Consider the following 20,720-nt stretch of genomic DNA (forward strand, 5'->3'; position numbering starts at 1 on the left):
AAAGTAGCTCACATGGCAAAAAAGTGTGAGCATTCCTGTTGACGCATTCCAAGGCGCTCGTCTCGGTCATGTGATAGGTTACTGCTAAAATAAAACCCAGGAGCTAGCAGAATCAGTAAAAAACAAATCATCTTTGGAAAGTTTCTTTGCCGAGGGGAAAAGGCCCAGCCAGGAGACAGAAGAGGAGCCTTCCAGTTCCAAAAAAAGAAACATTTAATAGACAGTACTTCTGCTTTGCACCATGAGTGTGGGAAGGGGAGAGGAGGATGAGAACTCTGCGATGTCAACTGTTAAGTGTGTCAAAATAAAAGCACAGGGTTCGTCTTGTCACGTATTTGATCCTCCATCATCCTAGTATTGCTACAATATATTTGAAAGACCAGTCCGTGAAAGTTTGTGTGACGTCATACCGGTTCGTGGCATGAAAAGTTGGGGACAACTGGTCTACAAGACTTCCTATACTGTTACTCAACTATACTTAATAAAGGGTACTGCTTTGTACTATGGGTCAGTAAAAATGTCTTTTAAAAATGCAGTAGTAATATTAAATAAAATGCTGTCTGCAAATTTGTAGCTGGTTGCTCCATTTTTAGTTGGTTTAAAAGGAAAATCATGAAAGTACTAATATGTTTGACTGCTCAGAACTAGCTTTTTCCCCTCCTTTATTTGTCTTTGGTTTCTAATATTTGCTAAAGCCTCAAGCAATGTACACACTAGGCATTTGATGCGCATTCAAGAACGCGCTAAACCTAAGTTCCTGGATAAGTTTCCCTTTTTCTCCTGTTAAATGGCGCAGGTCCAACCCCTACAGTTGGAAGAGGCTTGGTGTCAAAGAGGTGCAAATATCGCATTTGGGCATAAAACGGAAACAATTCGGTTCATTGCAAGCGTATATAGATATAGATGTAGAGAGAGAGAGAGAGGGTTCAGGGTTAAAATAAGGGTAGTTTAAACGTGCCTTCTGGAATACCCCCCTGTTTTTTGTTTGTTTCATTGGTTACTGTAGGCTGGTTAGAGTAAGAAACATGATAACACGCACAATAACAAGTTACTGTTATTTACGCTCCACCTTGAGTCAGATAAACTGGTAAAATACTACAGACTTTATTGCAAGATTGCCATTAATTTGAGCCTGTGCATTTGATTCCCCTTTGTCAGTGCAGTTGTGATTGCAGGAAAGGGAAAGAATCAGTGGACCACATTTTTTGTCATTGTGAATTGTATGGGGAAGAAAGAGGACAGCTGGAGAATAGAGTGCGGTTGATAGAGGGTGAACGGCTGAGTTTGAAGAAGTTCTTGGGAGGGATGAACAACTGAATGGTGCAATTATAGTTTTTTTGAGCAGAACAGATTATTAAGGAGAATATTGTCATGACTGACGTAGTAGACGTGACTGACCCAGACGCTGAAACCCGGAAGTAGCTCACGATCCGAGAGGTGGGTTAGAAGAGGTTTATTTTTACAGAGTTTCGTGGTTGAAACCTCTTCGGGTGGAGACTTATAGTTCTTGGGACGGACGTAAGGCGAGGCGTGGGCACCGAGGACGGTGGAACCAGCCTGAGGCAGGATGACAGCGCCGAGGGTGGCAGAGCAGCTTGAGGCGAGGCGTGGACGCCGAGGAAGGCGGAGTGGATTGAGGCGAGGTGTGGACGCCGAGGATGGCGGGACCAGCGAGGGGCGCGGTGGAGAGCTCAGGATGATGAAACCAGCGAGACCAGTGGAGAGAGAACCTGAAGGTAAAAGCAGAGCGTGGTGAGTCAGGTAACTTAGCTTGGAAGGTAATTACTAAAAGGCCAGACATGAGCACCGGAGTGAGTAAAACGAACTGGCGCTGAATTCTGGTGAGAAGATCCCTTAAGAAGGCCGGCAGGGTGATGAGGAGATGAAGGTCAGCTGGTTCCAATCAGCAAAGCAGGCGCAGGAGCTGAGGGAGGGGGAGGTGAGCTGACAGGCACCGTGACAAATATAGGTTTTTTTGTTTTGTTTTTTTGATTTTTGTTAGGTAGTCCCCCACTCCGACCAATACTCCAACACTGTAGGTGGCGGTAATGCACCTCGTCGTTGTTGCCTCCCCCCATTTAACTACAAGAAGAAGAAGAAAAGTCTGTGCAAAGAGATTTTCAAAATGGAGGAACGCATCAACAAAAATACGGTAAGTTGATGAAAAGAAAACTCTCGTTGTGATTATTGCTCGCTTTTCCACCACAATTATTCAGTTCCACTGCAGATGAGGCTGTCATTTCGTATTTTCAAATGTATTGTGGTTTTTTCCCCCCAGCCGTTCTAATTTCGTGGTTCAGGTTAATTACACGAAGCTAGTTTAGTTAGCTTAGCTTGCGCCGCGGCTGTCCTCTGTCAAGATATTTGTGTCTTCCAATTTCGAAGACTATATATATAATAATAATAATAATAAACTTTATTTATATAGCACTTTTCGAAATCCAGATTACAAAGTGCTGTACAGTTAATATGAGACAAAATCAGTGTTAAAAACAGTTTCCAGTATGGAGAAATAAAACCAGCACACATATGAGATGGTGATAGTGGTTAGAATCAATAAAATAGATAAATCAGTAAAATCAATAAAATCAAGAAAACAATGAAATCGATAAAATCAATAAAATCAATAAAATCAATAAAATACAATGTTTAGATTTAAGAACCAATAAAATCATTAAAAGCACACCTGAAGAGGTAAGTTTTTAAAAGGGATTTAAATACTGGTAGGGACCCAGCGAGCCTGATCTCTTCAGGGAGACTGTTCCAGAGTGTTGGGGCTCTTACAGCAAAGGCCCTATCTCCCCTGGTCTTCAATCTAGATTGTGGGATTGTTAAAAGGCCTTTTGCCAAAGATCTAAGATTGCGACCAGGTACATAAGGAGTGAGGAGATCGGCTATATATTTAGGGGCCAGACCACAGAGTGCTTTAAAAGCAATCAATAAAATCTTAAAATCTATTCTAAAACTGACTGGGAGCCAGTGCAAAGACGCTAAAACTGGAGTGATGTGGTCTCTCATTCTGGTTCCAGTTATGAGTCTGGCGGCAGCATTTTGGACTAACTGGAGTTGATACACACTCTGCTGTGAAAGGCATGTGTAGAGTGCGTTACAATAGTCCAAGCGGGAAAAAATGAAAGCATGAATCACCATCTCAAGACTTTTTTTTGATAGGAAGGGGGTTATCCTGTATAACCTATGTAGTTGCCAGAAACAAGATTTGACCACTGATTTAACATGTGTCTCCAGATTAAGATCAGTATCAAAAATCACCCCCAGATTTCTGCAGCTTGAAGAGACATTGTTCGATAGAGACTCCAATTTCGAAGCCACACCATGTCGGGCCTCAACTGAACCAAAAATAATCACATCAGTTTTGTCCATGTTCAACTGCAGAAAATTTTGGGCCATCCAGGTTTTAATATCAGCAATGCAGCTATTGAGATTATTTAAAAGACCAAGGTCACCAGGTTTAAAAGATAAGTACAGTTGCGTATCATCGGCATAAAAATGAAAATTAAGGTTATGTTGGCGTATTATCTCCCCCAGTGGTAACATGTAAATTGAAAATAGCAGAGGTCCCAGTACCGAACCCTGGGGAACGCCACATGTCATTTTCACCTTGGATGAGCAAGAATTGCCGATGAAAACATTAAAAAACCTGTCCGATAAATAAGAATAAAACCAGTTAAAAACTGTGCCAGAAAACCCAACCCAAGATTTTAAACGTTGTAATAAAATGGAGTGGTCCACTGTATCGAATGCTGCACTGAGATCTAAAAGAACTAAAATCGATATTTTTCCTGAGTCTGCAGCCATTAAAAGGTCATTCATTACTCTCAGCAAGGCAGTCTCTGTGCTGTGGTTGGCCTTAAACCCAGATTGAAGGGTCTCAAATAATTTATTTTTATTTAAAAAGGAAATTACCTGCTCAGCTACTAGCTTTTCCAGGATCTTAGCCAAAAAAGGTAGTTTTGAAATTGGTCTGTAGTGCTCAAAGCAACTTGGGTCCAGGGAGGGTTTTTTCAATAGTGGCTGAATCATAGCAGCCTTAAAATCATCTGGGACTGTGCCAGTTGAAAGAGATGTGTTCATTAAGAACAGTATGTGGGAGCTAACAGATCCATATATTTCTTTAAAAAATCTAACTGGCATAATGTCCAGAGAGCAATGGCATGGTTTCATTTTATAAACAATCTCAGAAAGAGTGTTGGGGGAGATTTCCTGAAAGTCTTCAAAGATCACTGTGGGTCTTGCAGGTGGAGTTGGCAGAAAAGGAGGTGACAGAGATTTGGTAATGGATATCTGAGACCTAATGTTAGAAATTTTGTTAATAAAATGATTTGCAAATTGCTCACAGATTACTGGGGAAGTCGGTAAATTGCTAGTATGTGGGGCTTCACTTAGCTGATTAATGACCTTAAAAAGTACCCTGGGATTATTTCTATTGGTATTAATTAATTGTGAGAAGTAGTCTGATCTTGCCTTTTTCATTTGACGGTTAAAATTATTCATGTGGTTTTTCAGGGTTTCTAAGTCCACAGATGATTTAGAAGCTTTCCACTTGCGCTCAGCTCTGCGACAAATTCTTTTCGAGTTGCGAATACTGTCAGTCATCCAAGGCATATTTTTATTTTGGACTTTTCTCAACCTGAAAGGGGCAATTTGGTCCAGGATGCGTGCAGTTGCTGAGTTAAAATTTGATAAAATACTGTTTGCATCAGAATTTAAAACCAAAGGGGCCGAGAAAATATTTCCAAAATTTGCTGCAGTAGATGAGTTGAAGACACGTGAGTACATGAAATTAGCCTTAGACTCAGGAGGATTACCATTTAGTTCTGGAGAAAATAAAATGCACTTATGGTCAGACATGATAAAATCCATACATGACACATTGGGGACTGAGATCCCACATGTTAAAATAATGTCTAGTGTATGACCTTTGATATGGGTTGATCCAGTGATAGCTCGATCCAGGTTAAAAGAATCAATGATGTTTAAAAATTCCCTTGCTAGTAGATTATCTGGGCAGCACACATGGATGTTAAAATCTCCAGCAATAATAACTTTATCATGTGTTGGCATAACCAGGGAGAGAAGTTCAGCAAACTCCTCAATAAAACCAGAGGTTGATTTGGGGGGCCTATAAATAAGAATACATAAAACTTTACTCAAACCAGTTATATAAAAATATAAAGACTCAAAAGATTTAAAATCACCAAAAGTGGCTGAAGTGCAGTTAAAATTATTGTTGTATAGAATGGCAAGTCCCCCACCCCTCCCTGAGGGTCTGGGTTTGGTAAAGAAGGAGAAATTGGGCGGGGAGGATTCTATTAGGGGAACACAGTCTCCATCCCTAAGCCAGGATTCTGTTAGCATTGGAAAATCTAATTTATTGCTAGTAATGAAGTCCTGGCAAGTAAACGATTTGTTAGCCAGGGATCTAATGTTCAGAAGTCCAAAGTTTGTCAGATATGACGCAGGGTTTGACGAAGGATTTATAGTGATCATGTTATGAGGATTTCTAGACCTCCTATATTTAAGAGGATAATGGTTCTTTAGCTGGTTGTAAGATGAATTGAGTGGATGAATCCTCTTATTATATAAGACAGTTATATTACAAATGGGTTTAGATTGTGCTGAACAATTGTATACTAACAAAGGGGATTTTCTTTGGGAAATAAATGCGCAACAGTTGGGATTCTGTGAGGTAATTGGGCAACAGGGGGAGCTGGTGAGACAGCCGTGCGGCTCCTTAGTAGCAGAAGAAGAAGCTGGGGGAGCGCTTTGTTGTGAGAACAGTCAGTCACGTGGTATTGTCTGAACGGCATATCTGATATTTGCTGATAAAATCGAACTACCCATCCTGTTTGGGTGAGTTCCATCCAGACAATAAAAAGAAGTGCGGTTCCAGAAAAGATTAAAATTGTCAATAAAACAGCACTTTTGTGTCAGGCAAGCAGCTTGTAGCCAGGTGTTCATACCTAGTAGACGGCTGAAGCGTTCCGTGCTCCGGGATAATCCTGGCAGAGGACCGCTGATGAGAACTGTCTTTCCACAGTTTTTCAAAAAATTAATCAGGTCCATGAAATCCGCTTTGGTTTTTTCAGATTCCCGGCGGGAGGTGTCATTACAGCCCACATGCACTATCAAACGAAAAACAGTTGTTGGAAGTGATTTTAGTATCCCCGGTAGTCTTTCCAAAATGTCCCGAACTGTAGATCCAGGAAAACAGCGAGTGACAGCGTTGAAAAATCGGACATGTCTTATGATGCTGTCACCCACTATCAGGGTAGTGGGAGCAAATAGGGGGCGAGGTGGAGGCATGTGGGGCTCAGAGTTTGCTGAGTCCACACCACCTGGCTGGACAGGAGATGCATCCTTCTTGTGTTTCTGCTCCGTCGGGGAGATGCTCCTCTGTGAATCCAGGGATGGAAGCCCCCCGAGGCGACGGCGTAGTACGGCGTTTTTCAAGGGGATCCTCTGCCGTGAAGAAGAGGTGGAGCTGCGATGGGAAATTACGGGAGACTTTCTGGAGATGTTGATTTCCGTATCCATCTTGATTTGCCTCTCCACTCCTGGCCGACGGGGGATCACAGACGCCGAGGAATTCGGATCCATGTTTTGTGGGGTTGCCGAGGGCTCGGCCTCATGCGTCACAGCTGACAACTTCGGATTCAGGGGAGGACGCTGTGGGGATTCCCCAGCCTGGTTGTCATCCGCCAGCGCAGCAAAACGATTGACAAGGTTTAATCCAGGAGCTTGAGTTGAGAGGGAACGGCTTGGACCTTTTTGATAGCCACATACGACGACCTCCGACCATGTTGACCCCGCATTTGGTGTTGAGCTTTGCCCTGGATTTTAACATGATTTTATAACATTAATTATACCATGCACCGGGGTGAAAACTCTATTCTGATTGGCTGCTGTGTGTGCATTAAGTGAAAACAAGAATGGAGGACTAAAAACTGGTTCATATTTATTTATTTTGTAAGGGACCATGGTATATAAAGATAACATTCAGAAATGTCACATGGATTCTATATATTAACATGTACTTTTTGACTTTCAGTACGCTCTGTACATTGTCACTGGGACTAAATGTGATTTCAGGTGTGTGTAAATTCTGGTGAGTTTGTGTTTAGTGAATTCAAGAAACTTTTGGGTTGTGGATCAAACTGACATACTCTGTATTTATTTCTCCAAAGGAGAACATGAAGCAAATTAGGAGATGGTGGTGTCTTCACCTAATAACGAACTTTCCAATGCCTTAAGTGCTCTTTATATGATCCTACTTTTAAAATCTTTATTTTATTATAACATATTTTACTGAAAAGTCTGTGGATTGACCTTCTTCAAACCTTGGTGAATCAATGAAAATGAATGTTCACCACCAAAATGTTAGTAGAAGAAAGAATGCAGCCAGAAAAAGGAGGAGCAGAAACTCCAGGTGAGAGGAGTTAATTTAATTAATGAGGTACATATTGAAGCTCTTCTTTGCGGCTGTTGTTAATCCCTCTGCCACTTTCAGGATGAAGATGCATGAGGATGATGCTTCACTGAAAAAGATGCGATCTGAATCCATCTCAGAAGGTACTATTGAATCTAGAGCTGTTGGACACACACAGACATAGTTTTTCTCTGCCTGCACTCAGTCTCTGATAGATTATTTAGGTGACCTGAGATGCCCGTTCAAATATAATAGAATATTGTATTTACAGCGGGGAAAAATAAGTATTGAACACGTCAACATTTCTCTCAAAAAACATATTTCTAATTTAGCTATTGACACGAAATTTTCACCAGAGGTCGGCATCAACCCAAGTAATGCACACATAGAAAGAAATCCAAACATTTATGTCCATAAATGAAGTTATGTGTAATAAAGTGAAATGGCACAGGGAATAAGTATTGAACACATGAAGAAAAGGAGGGGTAAAAAGGTCTGGCAAGCCAAGAAAGCAGCTGGAGTTTGTCAGTATTCAGAAGGTTAACCTGCCCCCTATTAGTGCAAAGTAATATCAGCTGGAATAGTCCTGATTGATGGCTTTTAAAAAGGTTTCTCACCAGCAAGGTGTTAGACAAGAAGCATTGCATGATGGGTAAAAGCAAAGAGCTGTCCAAAGACCTACGCAACCTTATTGTTGCAAAACACACTGAAGGCATTGGTTACAGGCGCATTTCTAAACTTCTGAAAGTTCCAGTGAGTACCATTGGGGCCATCATCCGGAAGTGGAAAGAACACGGCATTACCATAAACCTGCCACGGCCAGGTGCTCCTCGCAAGATTTCAGACAGAAGAGTCACAACAATCATCAGAAGGGTTCTCCAACAGCCCAGGACCACTCGTGGAGAGCTTCAGAAAGACCTGGAATCAGCAGGTACCGTTGTTTCAAAGAAAACAATAAGTAATGCACTCAACCGCCATGGCCTCCATGCACGCACACCACGCAAGACTCCATTTTTGAAGAAGAAGCATGTTGAAGCTCGTTTGGAGTTTGCCACACAACATTTGGATAAACCCGTGACATTCTGGGAGAAGATACTCTGGTCAGATGAGACCAAAATTGAACTCTTCGGATGTCATAGGACACAACATGTTTGGAGGGAAAATGGCACCGCTCATCACCCCCAAAACACCATACCAACAGTAACGTTTGGAGGTGGGAGCATCATGGCGTGGGGCTGTTTTTCAGCATGTGCTAGAATGGCCCAGTCCATCACCAGACTTGAATCCAATTGAAAATCTTTGGAAAGAACTGAAGATCCGGGTTCACAGAAGAGACCCCCGGAACCTTGAAGATTTGAAGGCAGTTTGTGTGGATGAATGGGCCAAAATCACACCTGAGCAATGTATTCCACTGGTTTCTCCATACAGGAGGCGTCTTGAGGCTGGAATCACCAACAAAGGTTTTTGCACTAAGTATTAAATCAATTTCAGTAAGCGTGTTCAATACTTATTCCCTGTGCCATTTCACTTTATTACACATAACTTCATTAATGGACATAAATGTTTGGATTTCTTTCTATGTGTGCATTACTTGGGTTGATGCCGACATCTGGTGAAAATTTCGTGTCAATAGCTCGATTAGAAATATGTTTTTTGAGAGAAATGTTGACGTGTTCAATACTTATTTTCCCCGCTGTATTATAAAAGTTTAGAAGATGGGATGTCCAGGATGTTTTTTTTAGTGTAATCTTTTCATTTTCATTCTATTCTCTTTGTAGGGGAAGGTGACATTACAACCAGCAGTGGGACAGGAAGGAATGTATGGATCCTTCTGAACTCACCGTTCGTTGCCATCTCTAGCATTTACTCAAAGAATGACCTTTTTTTCTGTGCAGGAAGAAGATGCCTTACTACACGGCACCATTGAGGCAGCCAAATGGTGCAAAATGCAGTCCTTTAAAGGAAGATGTTCCCTGCCTGATGTTATGAAGGTGGATGAAGGAGAACAGAAGGAGATTCTTAAAGAGCTCCAAAACTGCTCCCTCATGAGTGAAGATGACAAGAAAGTGATGGAACTGAGGGAGCTTTTCGTCTTTTCATTGCAGTTTTTCAGCGACTGTGAAGCATTTTGCACAGAAATTATGGATAATCAAAAATTAAAGGTGTATGTGTATTTTGAAGAACAGTAAATCTCAGTGTCTGCTGTTTTTTCCCCGTTTTTTTGGTCTAAATTTATATATGTATAATGCTCCATGACTGTAGTATTACATTCATTCATCTTTTATTCCTTTTGGGGTCACGGGGCTGCTGGAGCCTATCCCTGCCACTTGCTAGTGAAGGCAGGGGACATCCTGGACAGCTCGCCAGCGTGTCGCAGGACCACAATTATACACCCACACACTCTCACATCACACCTATGGACACTTTAAGAGTGACCAATTTACCTATGAAGCATGTTTTTGGACGCTGGGAGGAAGGCTCAGAGAAAACCCACACATGCACGTCTAGTATGAGGTCAGGGGTTTTACTTTCCATGTTTAACCCACCTGAGACTACACACTCCTTGAGTTGTGAGACTGAGCATAAATACACAAGTTATTACACAATATCTGTGGAACCTGGGTGTGATAAATTATATATTTTATATTGTAAGATAATTTAACATATAACAATAAACCATTGATCAATAAAATACAAGTACAGTTAAACTTTATTTCCAAGCAGCTCAAAACCAAGCGAAGCGGGTCATTTTGAGTACCTGGTCATGCCCTTTGGCTTGACTAATGCTCCAGCTGTGTTCCAGGCTCTCGTTAATGACATCTTAAGAGACTTTCTGAACCGATTTGTATTCGTCTACTTGGACGACATTCTCATTTCTTCCCCTTCTCTTGAGACACATTGTCAGCATGTTCGCCTAGTTCTTCAGAGACTTCTCGAAAACAAACTTTTCGTAAAAGCAGAGAAATGTGAATTCCACGTCCCCAGAGTGTCCTTCCTGGGCTTCATCATTGAGAAGGGGAGTATGAATATGGACCCAACCAAAGTCGCTGCAATAAAAGACTGGCCCCGACCGACTTCCCGCAAAGATCTGCAACGCTTTCTTGGTTGTGCCAACTTTTACCGGCGCTTCGTGCACAACTATAGCTGCATCGCTAATCCCCTGACCAATTTAACATCTAGTAAAACCTCATTCCGGTGGACCCAGGAGGCAGAGGATGCCTTTAACCATCTCAATGACTTGTTTACCACTGCTCCTGTTTTAGCTCACGCTGATCCCACCCGTCAGTTTGTGGTCGAGGTAGACGCTTTCGATACAGGGGTGGAGGCTGTCCTCTCTCAACGGGCTGATGATGGGAAACTCCACCCTTGTGCCTTTTTCTCCCGTAAGCTTTCAGCCTCTGAACGGAACTTTGATGTGGGAAATCGGGAGCTGTTGGCCATTAAATTGGCCTTGGAGGAGTGGCGGCACTGGTTGGAGAGGGCTGAACATCCATTTCTCAGTGATGCTAAAAGACTCAATCCACGTCAAGCTCGTTGGGCCTTGTTTTTCAGTCGATTTAACTTTACAGTTTCTTTCCGTCCTGGATCACGTAATCAGAAGCCTGACACCCTCTCTCGTTTACATACCTTTAACGGCCCTGACTTCTTGGCAGTTTCCATTCTTCCTTCCTCATGTGTGGTGGCCAGCCTCACTTGGGAAATTGAAGCAGCAATACGTGGTGCTCTGGTCACTGACCCTGACCCGGGAGGTGGACCGCCCAACCGCCAATACGTCCCTGCAACAGTCCGGCCCCAGGTGTTGACTTGGATTCACACGTCTCGTTTCTCTTGCCACCCAGGCTTTTACCGCACCCTCTCCCAGATTCAACGCCGTTTCTGGTGGCCCACCATGGCTGCAGACACTATGGCCTTTGTGGCCGCCTGTACAGTTTGTGCCACCAACAAGTCCACACATCGAGCATCCGTTGGTCTTCTCCAGCCCCTACCTATTCCCTCTCGGCCATGGTCTCACATCGCTGTAGACTTTGTAACTGGTCTCCCTGCTTCTAAGGGAAACACGGTCATACTTACCATCGTCGACTGCTTTTCCAAAGCAGCACACTTTGTTGCTATGCCTAAACTCCCTACCCCAGCTGAAACTGCCAGTGCTCTTTCTCACCATGTGTTCCGTCTACACGGCATCCCCTCTGACATGGTCTCTGACCGAGGGCCCCAATTCACCTCCCAGGAGTGGAGATGTTTCTGTCAGGCTTTAGGGGCTACAGCCAGTTTATCTTCTGGCTTCCATCCACAAACCAATGGTCAGACAGAACGCACTAACCAGGACTTGGAATCCACTCTTCATTGTGTCTGCTCTCAGAATCCCACGACTTGGTCTGATTTTCTCCTCAGGGTGGAGTATTCACATAATTCTCTAGTTTCTTCCGCCACGGGCCGTTCTCCATTTGAGGCCTCCTTGGGTTATCAGCCTCCCCTCTTCCCATCTGAGGAGCAGGATTTGGCGGTTCTGTCTGTTGCGGCCCATATCCGCCGTTGTCGTAAGGTCTGGACTGCTACCAGACAGTCTGTACTCCGTGCTTCTCAACGCACTAAGGCCGCAGCGGACCATTCTCGCACCACAGCCCCGGCCTTTTCTATTGGCCAAAAAGTTTGGCTTTCAACCAAGGACTTTCCCCTGCTCACTGAATCACGGAAACTGTCACCCCGTTACGTTGGCCCTTTTGTGATCGACTCTGTTATTAATCCTGCTTCCGTCAAGCTTCGTCTTCCCCGTTCCATGAGAGTCCACCCTGTCTTCCACGTCTCCCGTCTTAAGCCAGCGGTGTCCAGTCCGCTGTGCCCTCCGCCCGAGCCCCTTCTGCCCGCCCGGCTTGTGGGTGGCCATCCTGCCTTTTCTGTCCGTCGCATCCTGGACGTGGTTTCCAGTTTTTGGTTGCCTGGGAGAGCTATGGCCCTGAGGAGCGGTGTTGGGTGCCCCGTTTGTTCATTTTGGATGGTGCCCTGGTGCGGGACTTTCGCCGTCTGCACCCTGACCGGTTTCGGCCGCTGGGTGGCGTCCCTTGTGGAGGGGGTACTGTCAGGTGTCGAGGACGCCCCCGCACACCTGCCGCTGGTTCCCGCACCTGTTCTACATCTAATTAGTCTGCCTTTATAAGTCCTTCACTCCCTCCGGCCATTGTCGTTTCGTCTGTTCTCCTCTATGGAAAAGACCACTGATCCCTGCTGGTTAAAGCTAAGCCGAACCAAGCAGCTCCAAACCAAGCAAAGCCCAGTCAAGCTAAGCAGCACCACACCAAGCCTAGCTAAGCCAAGCCAAGCCAAGCAGCTCAAACCCAAGCCAAGCGTAACCACTTCCAGTCAAGCAAACCAAGACCTTTTCTCAGCCTTTCCAAGCCAAGTCTGTCTCGAAAACTAGGCTGTCAAGCCTCGCCTTCCGGATCATCTGCCAGTTTCCTCTCTTGAAGATTCAATCCTCTCCTCAATAAATCCTTTTCCAGTCTGGATTTGGGTCCAGCTTATTCAAAACCTGACAAGTTTGTGTCTGTATTTCAGTGTTTTGTGTGTATTTCTTAGGGTTCAGTGTGTTTATTATTGTGTTTTTTGTCAATAGTTTAGCATTTTGTGTGTGTATGTTGGTGGTGTCTATATTTCAGCGTCTTGTGTGTATATTTTAGAGTTTTGTGTGTATATTTGAGTGGTCTGTGTATACATTCTGATTTTTTTTTAGAGGGGGGGGTAATTGGCAAGAGTCTGGCGATACATTACAAAGCCCGATATTGTACCGGAACACATTTTCTTCCTTTTTCTTTTTTTAAGTATTACTTGACTTGAATGTCAATACGTCTTCAATTGTAGTAAAATTGTAAAATTCAATTCATTTAATGATCACAATGTTAAGCACTGCAACTTTATCTCATATATAAGTTGCTTTTACCAAAGCAAATTTATATATATATATTTATATATGTATTTATTTATTTGTTTGTTTATTTATTAATTAATTTAACAGGGACAGTGCATATTAAAAGCTTGGCTGCAATGCGCCAGAATGAGCCCAAAGGCTGTTTTTCATCTGTAGTCCCCAGACAGGTGTTAAAATTGTCAACCTAAAAACCTCAAAGCATCAGTTATATACATAAATAGAAAATATACATTTACAATAGACAGTCATACAACATGCACACAGTGAGAAACATAAAAACAAATATAAAAGACACAAATGTGACAGATCAGACAAGGAGGGGCAAGCATTATCGCTCCATGTAGACATGTTTGTTGTGATATGAACCCGTTTTTTAGGTGCTTTTTGAACAGAGTGTGTGTGGTGAGGTCTATAATCATGTGTGGAACCGAGTTCCACTCTTGACTGCTGTTACGGAGAAGGCGCTCTGGCTGAAGGCAGTTCTCCACAAAGGAACTATACAGTCTTGACGAGTGTGTCTCTTTGGGAGAAGGATCTTCAGACTTCTTAAGAATTATGCTTTTATTTTGGTGACTTAAACTATAGAAAGGGAACAGTCTACATTGTCTGATTTCCACAAGAAAATATATTTCGGTATAAGAAAAAAATGGAATGAATGTTCCTTAAGCAATAACGTTCTAAAAGTATGAATGGGGAAAGAAAGTGCTGTCTATTTTCTATTTTGCTTAATGTAGATTCTCCAGAACTTTTAAACGGTTCAAGAGTCTGAACGATTCTTGAAAAATAAAGTGGAACATCACAAATTTTTTCCAGAAAGTTTGATGATGAGGCAGCAGCTAAGATGCTTTATTTCCATGACAGTCTGCTCTGCAGCTGCAGTTTTTCTCACACTTGGAAGTAAACATGGATTTCACCGCTCATCGCCACAGTGTTGGATCTATTGCCGGGAGGTTCTACAGAACTTTGGCCCACTTTGCTGACAGCATTTTGTCTCCGTGCATTAGCCGCTGTGCAGCTGCAGAGCTACACTGGTTCTGATCTGAGCCGCTAAAAAGAACAACAATCCACGTTTTTTTATGTTACTGGCAGCAACATGGAACAGAGTTTCCCTTCGGTATCATCCTAAGTAAAAAGTAGTTAATGTCTCAGAACAACAAAACCAGCTGCTTCTCGCTGAGATATTGTAGTTTTGTGCAGAATAGAGCTGCTCAAAGAGGCTGAGTGTTCTCTGCTGCCAACTAGTGGTTGGAGGTTAAAGTGGAAAACAAGAGTCAGACGCTGAAGGACGCTCAGAAATAATTAAATAAATATCATCATGACAGCATTATGAATCCATACAAGTATGGATATAAGTATATAAGTAAAAACTATTGCAATAAAACGTCGAAACAATTATTTCCATCACCCCTAGTTTTGTGTCTATATGTGTTAGGGTTTTGTGTTTATATTTGAGTGACTTGTGTGTAGAAACATATTTAGCTTATTCTGTAAAATACTGAATGAAGTAACTGCAGTGAACACATTCACTGATCCAAAAAGTGACCTTATTCTGCAGAAATGCCATAAAAACTGCTATGAACCAAACATACATTCACTTTAATATGTTTAAAACATTTTATAAGATGTAAGGAGCAGGGGGGCATAGTGTTGTAGTGGTTAGCACTCTTGCCTTTTAGCAAAAAGCCCCTGGTTTAAACCTCATAAGGGAGCTTTCTGTGTGGAGCTCCTTCTCCTTATGTGTGGGTGGTGGTGGGGGGGTATTCTCCAGTCTCCTCTCACAGTCCAGAAAATGGTGATTCTAAATGGACCCTGGTGGATGTTGTTTCAGAAGATGGATGGAGGGATATAAGGAACAACTGAAAAAAAATAAAATCTTCAGATAATCTAACAAAATGACAGAAATTGGCTAAGATTTATGTTTTTCTGATCTTTTTTTCTTTATCTCAAAAAGCTAAAAGAAAACAATAACAAGAGTTTTGTCTTATTGGTGTCAACTTATTTTTCCAAATAAAAAAGAAAGTCTTCTTAACGAAACAAAACATCTGAGTTTGGATGGAGGTGGATTCTGTTTTGCAGTTTATAAAAGACAAATTCGCAGAGAATAAAATTTTAAACTAAAAAGTACAGCATGATTGCCATCAAAACATTTTTTTTAAAAACACATGACTTTGTTTAGTAGAATCAGACAAAATGTTAATTAGAATTGCTTTTTTTAAGGGACTTTCAGGAAGCCTTGTAGTTTTATCCTCTCTAGTAAGAGACTCTGAAAAGGAAGCCAAAGGAAAGAAAGGCCTGAAAAGCAGACTTTCAGAATAAGAGAGAGTCAGAATGATGAAACTATAGAGTAAGCCCTGATTTAGACAAACGGATGTTTTACTGCACAGTAAAATTAATTTGATAAAGATTTTGAAGACATAATCATCTTCTGCGTCTTTCGTTGCTGAGTTATGTTGGTGAGATCCATTCCAACAGAAACATCATCAGGAAGTAAGTACACTAAAGTAAACTAGCTTGTCTGAATATCTAATACAATTATTTGCATACTTCACCTTTATTTACTTAATGGCAGTTTGCAGAAACTGTAATTACTTTAAAGGGAGTCAGCTGGAAACAAAGAGGTCTCTGATGAGTCTTTGCTAGAACAGTTTCACAGGAAGAAAGTTTCGTCTCAGCGCTGTTGCCATGCAGAGTCTGAGTCATTCATAGCTTTGCTCATGAATGACTATTAGAATCTAGAGTTCCATAGTTCCAAAATAGCACAAACGGCACCTTTAGACTTATAAGGTTTACAGTGACTATATATATATATATATATATATATATATTCTCAGAGAGACCAGCTACTGGGTATTGCTGTTATGTGGTGTCTCTTTCTCCCATATACTTTTCCAGTACTGTTCAGTTTCCAGCCTTGGTGGGTCTGCTCGGCTGTTTTGACCCTGCCACTGAGCGTACACTTTCGCAGGTTTAGTTGCGAAGAGCCTGTTTATTTGTCTGGCTTCATTGTCTCTTGTGTACCTCTTTAGGCGGCTGCTCAAGGCTAGGAGCCTTTGTTTGGCAGTTTCCAGTGCTTCAGGTATGGGCATCTGGCTGTATCTCTTAGGTACTTGCTTTCTCATTGTACCTCTTTGAGCCTCTGTCAGTTTACTCACATCCTTCCGAGTTGCCTTGATTTTAGCCTCTAACCGTTGCTTCCATGGTGGGTACTGTTTTCTTCCATGATTGCTCTTATAGCCAAGCATCTCAAGGATCACTGCTGCTGAAGTGTAAACCAGTTCATTGGTTTCTGTGATGGTTGTGGTAGAAGACCTTCCAGGAGACCTTCAGGCGGTACATCACTTAACCGTTGTAGCTGGTGTCGGGGTTGCCCGGTGTTTATTCTAGACATGATCTTGTCTTTCAGGTCAGTTGCTGAGGCCTCAGCCTAATGAGGCCTAAAGACCAAAATGTTGTCAAAAAGGGAAGTGGACCGAAGAGCTCACCAGGAAAAAAAAAGTCCCCCCCCCCCCACACACACAAATCTAAATGCAGAACCCCCATGCCTGGTATGTCATCAACAGTTTGCAGTATTCAAAGAATACAACATTCAGCACCACTATGAGTCTCACCATAAAGAAAGGTATTACCATTTGCAGTTTAGAAAGGAGAAGAATTAGCAACTATTAGCTGGACTGAAAAAACAAACGTCTGCATTTACTGCAGCCATGACGTCAGTGATGGAGCAGTGCCAGACACCGGATTGCAGACAAGTTGGAGCAAACATCCAAACCCTTTTCAGAGGTGAAGTTGTGCCCCAAAAGCGGTCGAACTTTGCCATCATGAGCCTGTCAAGTATTACGATTACAGATCCAACATCTCTGAGGATACTTGGACGCCAAATGAAGGAATCCAGTCATTTATTGCATTTTCGGTTGCTATTTATGAAAACACCAACCACAGATATATACAGCTGTGCATATCTATTAGAGATGTTAAAGAGACCGTCACAGCTGAGTTTCTTGAGTTGATGGACACAACAACAGCTGATGACAGAGTCAGCTCTCTGGTTACTGCGCCAGATGATGTTGAAGTGAAGTGGTCACATGATGTCAGTCTGGTCATTGATGGCACCCATCAAAGGTCAGGAAGGAGGCTGGTGTTGCCACAAAATTCAGGCAAAAACCAGGAAAAGATTCTTGGAAATTTCATTGTGTTTTTCTTCCTTGAATGACAGTAAATGTGTTTCTGCACAGTATTTGAATCCTGATTTTGATGGTCGGGTGAAGTTTAAGGAGAGAAAGGGAGGTTAAATTCTTATGTTCACAAATGTTAGCAGGTTTAATTTAGTTTAATTTTGAATGGTTTGGACATTTACATTTTAGGCACGTTGTTTCGTTTTTTTCTGTAGCCCCTTTTAGTTTACTATCGGGATTGCTTCAGTTTCAGGTGTCAAATATTCAGTCTGTATAAAATTGAATAGACCAACTTTTTCTTTAAGTGAAATTAATTTTATTTCAGATTCATTGGCCCCAAGTGATCAGGCTACCATGTTGGTTGAGGCATTTTTTTCCAACTGAGTAAAAAACAAAACTGTTAAATTGCTTTTACGTTACTTGTCCGGCCCACTTCAGATCAGACGGGCTGAATGTGGCCCCCGAACCAAAATGAGTTTGACACCCCTGACTTAAGGTATTTGATTGAACTGTTGAGGCCTGCTTTATGTTCTCCCCTCATGTCTGCTTTAATTCATCAAATCAAACTTTATTTATAAAATTGTGCTTCTCGTGCATTTGTGCACCTCGAAACGCTTTAGCACTAAAAACAAAAAACACAATATTACAGTAACAACCCAACCCACCCTTCACCCTTCCCACTCCCCTCCATTAAAACATGACTCATGACCCCCACGTACAATGAATAATGACTATGTAACTTCTAACAGAAATGTAAGGCTTGGCTCTGCTGTGAGGAAACAGTATTTGGGAATCTCTTCATACCAGGAGCCAGCTTGGCCATGGGAGCATCGCCACAGCGCCCACCCAGACTGGGACAACAACGGGATCCACGGCTGTGAAGTTAAACTCCAGCTGCCCCAGCGAGGGCGACAACTGCAGCAACAACCACCGACCAAGCCGGCAATCCCTGGAATAAATGATCCCTACAAGAAACACTGGGGCTAAGATCATGATAAGATTCTAAATTAAAGACATAAGATGTTTATAAAAACATAAAACTGAGAATAAGATTAAATGCATAAAATAATAAATACCGTATTTTCCGGACTATAAGCCGCTAATTCAATGATTCAGAGCCGGGTGGAGCGCACACAGGCGCGTAGAGCGCGCGCTTATAAGTCACTGCTGCTCTCTTTTACTGGTATGTTTTTTCAACCAGCCCTGTTATTTCTACATTGTTGTCGTATTACAGGTGGAAGGATGGGAGAGCTGCTCTCACGTTCCGCTGCAGCTCCCCGCTCCTTATTAAACAATCACACGGTTTCAGCACATATACATCCTCAATTTACAAATCAGTGTGGCGAACCGGGGGTTAGCCCCGCCTTAAACCCCTAAGACTCATGGGAATTGCGCTTTCTGGCTCCTCTCTCTGTTTGGGGTGGGTGGTGCGGGGCCTGGGGGGGGCAGAGCTTCGGGGGATGGGACCCCTGGCCTGAGGAGGCCTGGGCCCTATGCTGGGGAGAGAATTGCTGTTTGACCACCGGGGGACAGTCTACCAGCTGTCACCGAATTACCCCCTTCCTCATATAATCTCTTATTAGGGAAATGAGGGGGGGTTAGCCTGCGATGCACCTTGGGGGGAGGAGCTACTTGGCAGTGGTCCCCCTCCCATGGTTGTCGTATGAAAAAGGCCCCCCACCCTCTGTTTTATATGCACCTTAGACATGAAGGGGCCCTTGGTAAGGGGGGTGCTTTGACATCACTGCCAGCAAGCAGCTGATGTTCTCTTAGCGCCCTACCCGCCAATTTTAACCGCACCGTAGACATTTAGAGCCCCTTGGTTGGGAGGGTGATTGGACAGGTTCATCTTTCCCCACCCCATCCCTGGTAGGGGGTACCGGGCCCTTTGCCAGCCCTCTTTCCACGCAGGGAGAGGGATCCCTGAGTTCTCTGGCAAGACCAAGAGCCGGGGATCACATCACATCTGAGCCTGGGGGTCCCTGTCCCTGTGTTGTGCCCTCTTCCTGGGCCCTGCCTTGCTCCTTCCTGGACCAACTGTGGGCCGGGTGGGTGCACTGCAAAAAAAGAAAAGGTCGTAGAACCTAAAATTGTAAGGCAACAAACTTCCACAAAATTTTGAGTTAAGGACCTAAACTTAACATTTAAAGTTTTGTGTTGGAGTTTGCATACTCATTTATCTAACTTATTCTAACTCAGTTGTAAGTTGTATGAACTTAAAAGTTGAAGTTGGATTAACTTTGAATCCTAATTTTGACCAACTCAGATGTAAATTACAGTGACCTAAAATGTCACGTAATCCAAACTCTAAATCTTAACCTTTCCCAATTTAGGTTAAAATGTAAAGACTTAATTTTTGAAGTTGAAACAACTGTAACCAAAGTTTGAATTAACTTAAAATCTAGCATTATGAGAACTTTCAATTTTCATTTTCAATTCAGTAAAATCTAGGGGTGTAAGAAAAAATCGATTCGGCAATATATCATTTGGCAATACTTGTATCGATTCAAAATGCTGCCAGATCGATATTTATTTAATTATTTCTGAGCGTCCTTCAGTGTCAGACTCTTGTTGTCCACTTCACCCTCTGACCGCTAGTTGGCAGCAGAGAACATGGAGCCTCTTAGCAGCTCTACTCTGCACAAGACAACAGGAAGACTGCAGCCAGAGGCAGCTTGTTCTGTTGTTATGAGACATGAACTATTTAGTTTTTACTTGGAATGGATACCAAACAGAAACTCTGAGCCATGTTGCTGCCAGTAAGATATGAAAACTTGGATTTATGTGCTTTTTAGCGGCTCAGATAAATAAGATAAACAATGAAGCATGGCAGCAGCTAATAGGCTAATGCGCTTAGCATCTGCTCACATGCTAGCAAAGCGGGCTAAAGTTCTGCAGAACCTCAAAGTAATGGATTCTAGTTTAGGGGCCTGATGGATCAGAGGGATGTGTACAATGCTCTGAAAAAGGCTGACGTTGTGGTGATCAGCGTTACCAGTTTACTTCCGTGTGTGAGAAGCGTGGCTGCAAAGGTGCAACAGAGCAGATATGTGAACAAAGCCCCTTTTTTGTCACATTAAAGCAAATTTCCTTCGTTCTGTCATGCTGCCTCATCATCACACTTTATTTTTTCTGAAAAGAATCAGTGTTTCCCCCACCCTTTATTTTTTAAAGCACC

The 20,720-nt window shown here is 42.7% G+C and overlaps 2 long non-coding RNA genes across 2 annotated transcripts; both read left to right on the forward strand.

Annotated features, from left to right (window-relative positions):
* The first annotated feature begins 2,040 nt into the window (after positions 1–2,040).
* LOC144989435 (uncharacterized) lies at positions 2,041–7,343 on the forward strand. The gene is made up of 3 exons (XR_013653607.1): positions 2,041–2,152; positions 7,070–7,110; positions 7,206–7,343. It is a non-coding gene; the product is annotated as an uncharacterized LOC144989435 (long non-coding RNA).
* Positions 7,344–7,393: 50 nt separating this feature from the next.
* Positions 7,394–9,637, forward strand: LOC144989434 (uncharacterized). The gene is made up of 4 exons (XR_013653606.1): positions 7,394–7,447; positions 7,529–7,590; positions 9,226–9,266; positions 9,343–9,637. It is a non-coding gene; the product is annotated as an uncharacterized LOC144989434 (long non-coding RNA).
* The last annotated feature ends 11,083 nt before the right edge of the window (positions 9,638–20,720 follow it).

This window comes from Oryzias latipes, chromosome 23 (assembly GCF_053564925.1).
Source record: "Oryzias latipes strain Hd-rR chromosome 23, Olatipes_Hd-rR_3.1".
Lineage (NCBI taxonomy): Eukaryota > Metazoa > Chordata > Actinopteri > Beloniformes > Adrianichthyidae > Oryzias > Oryzias latipes.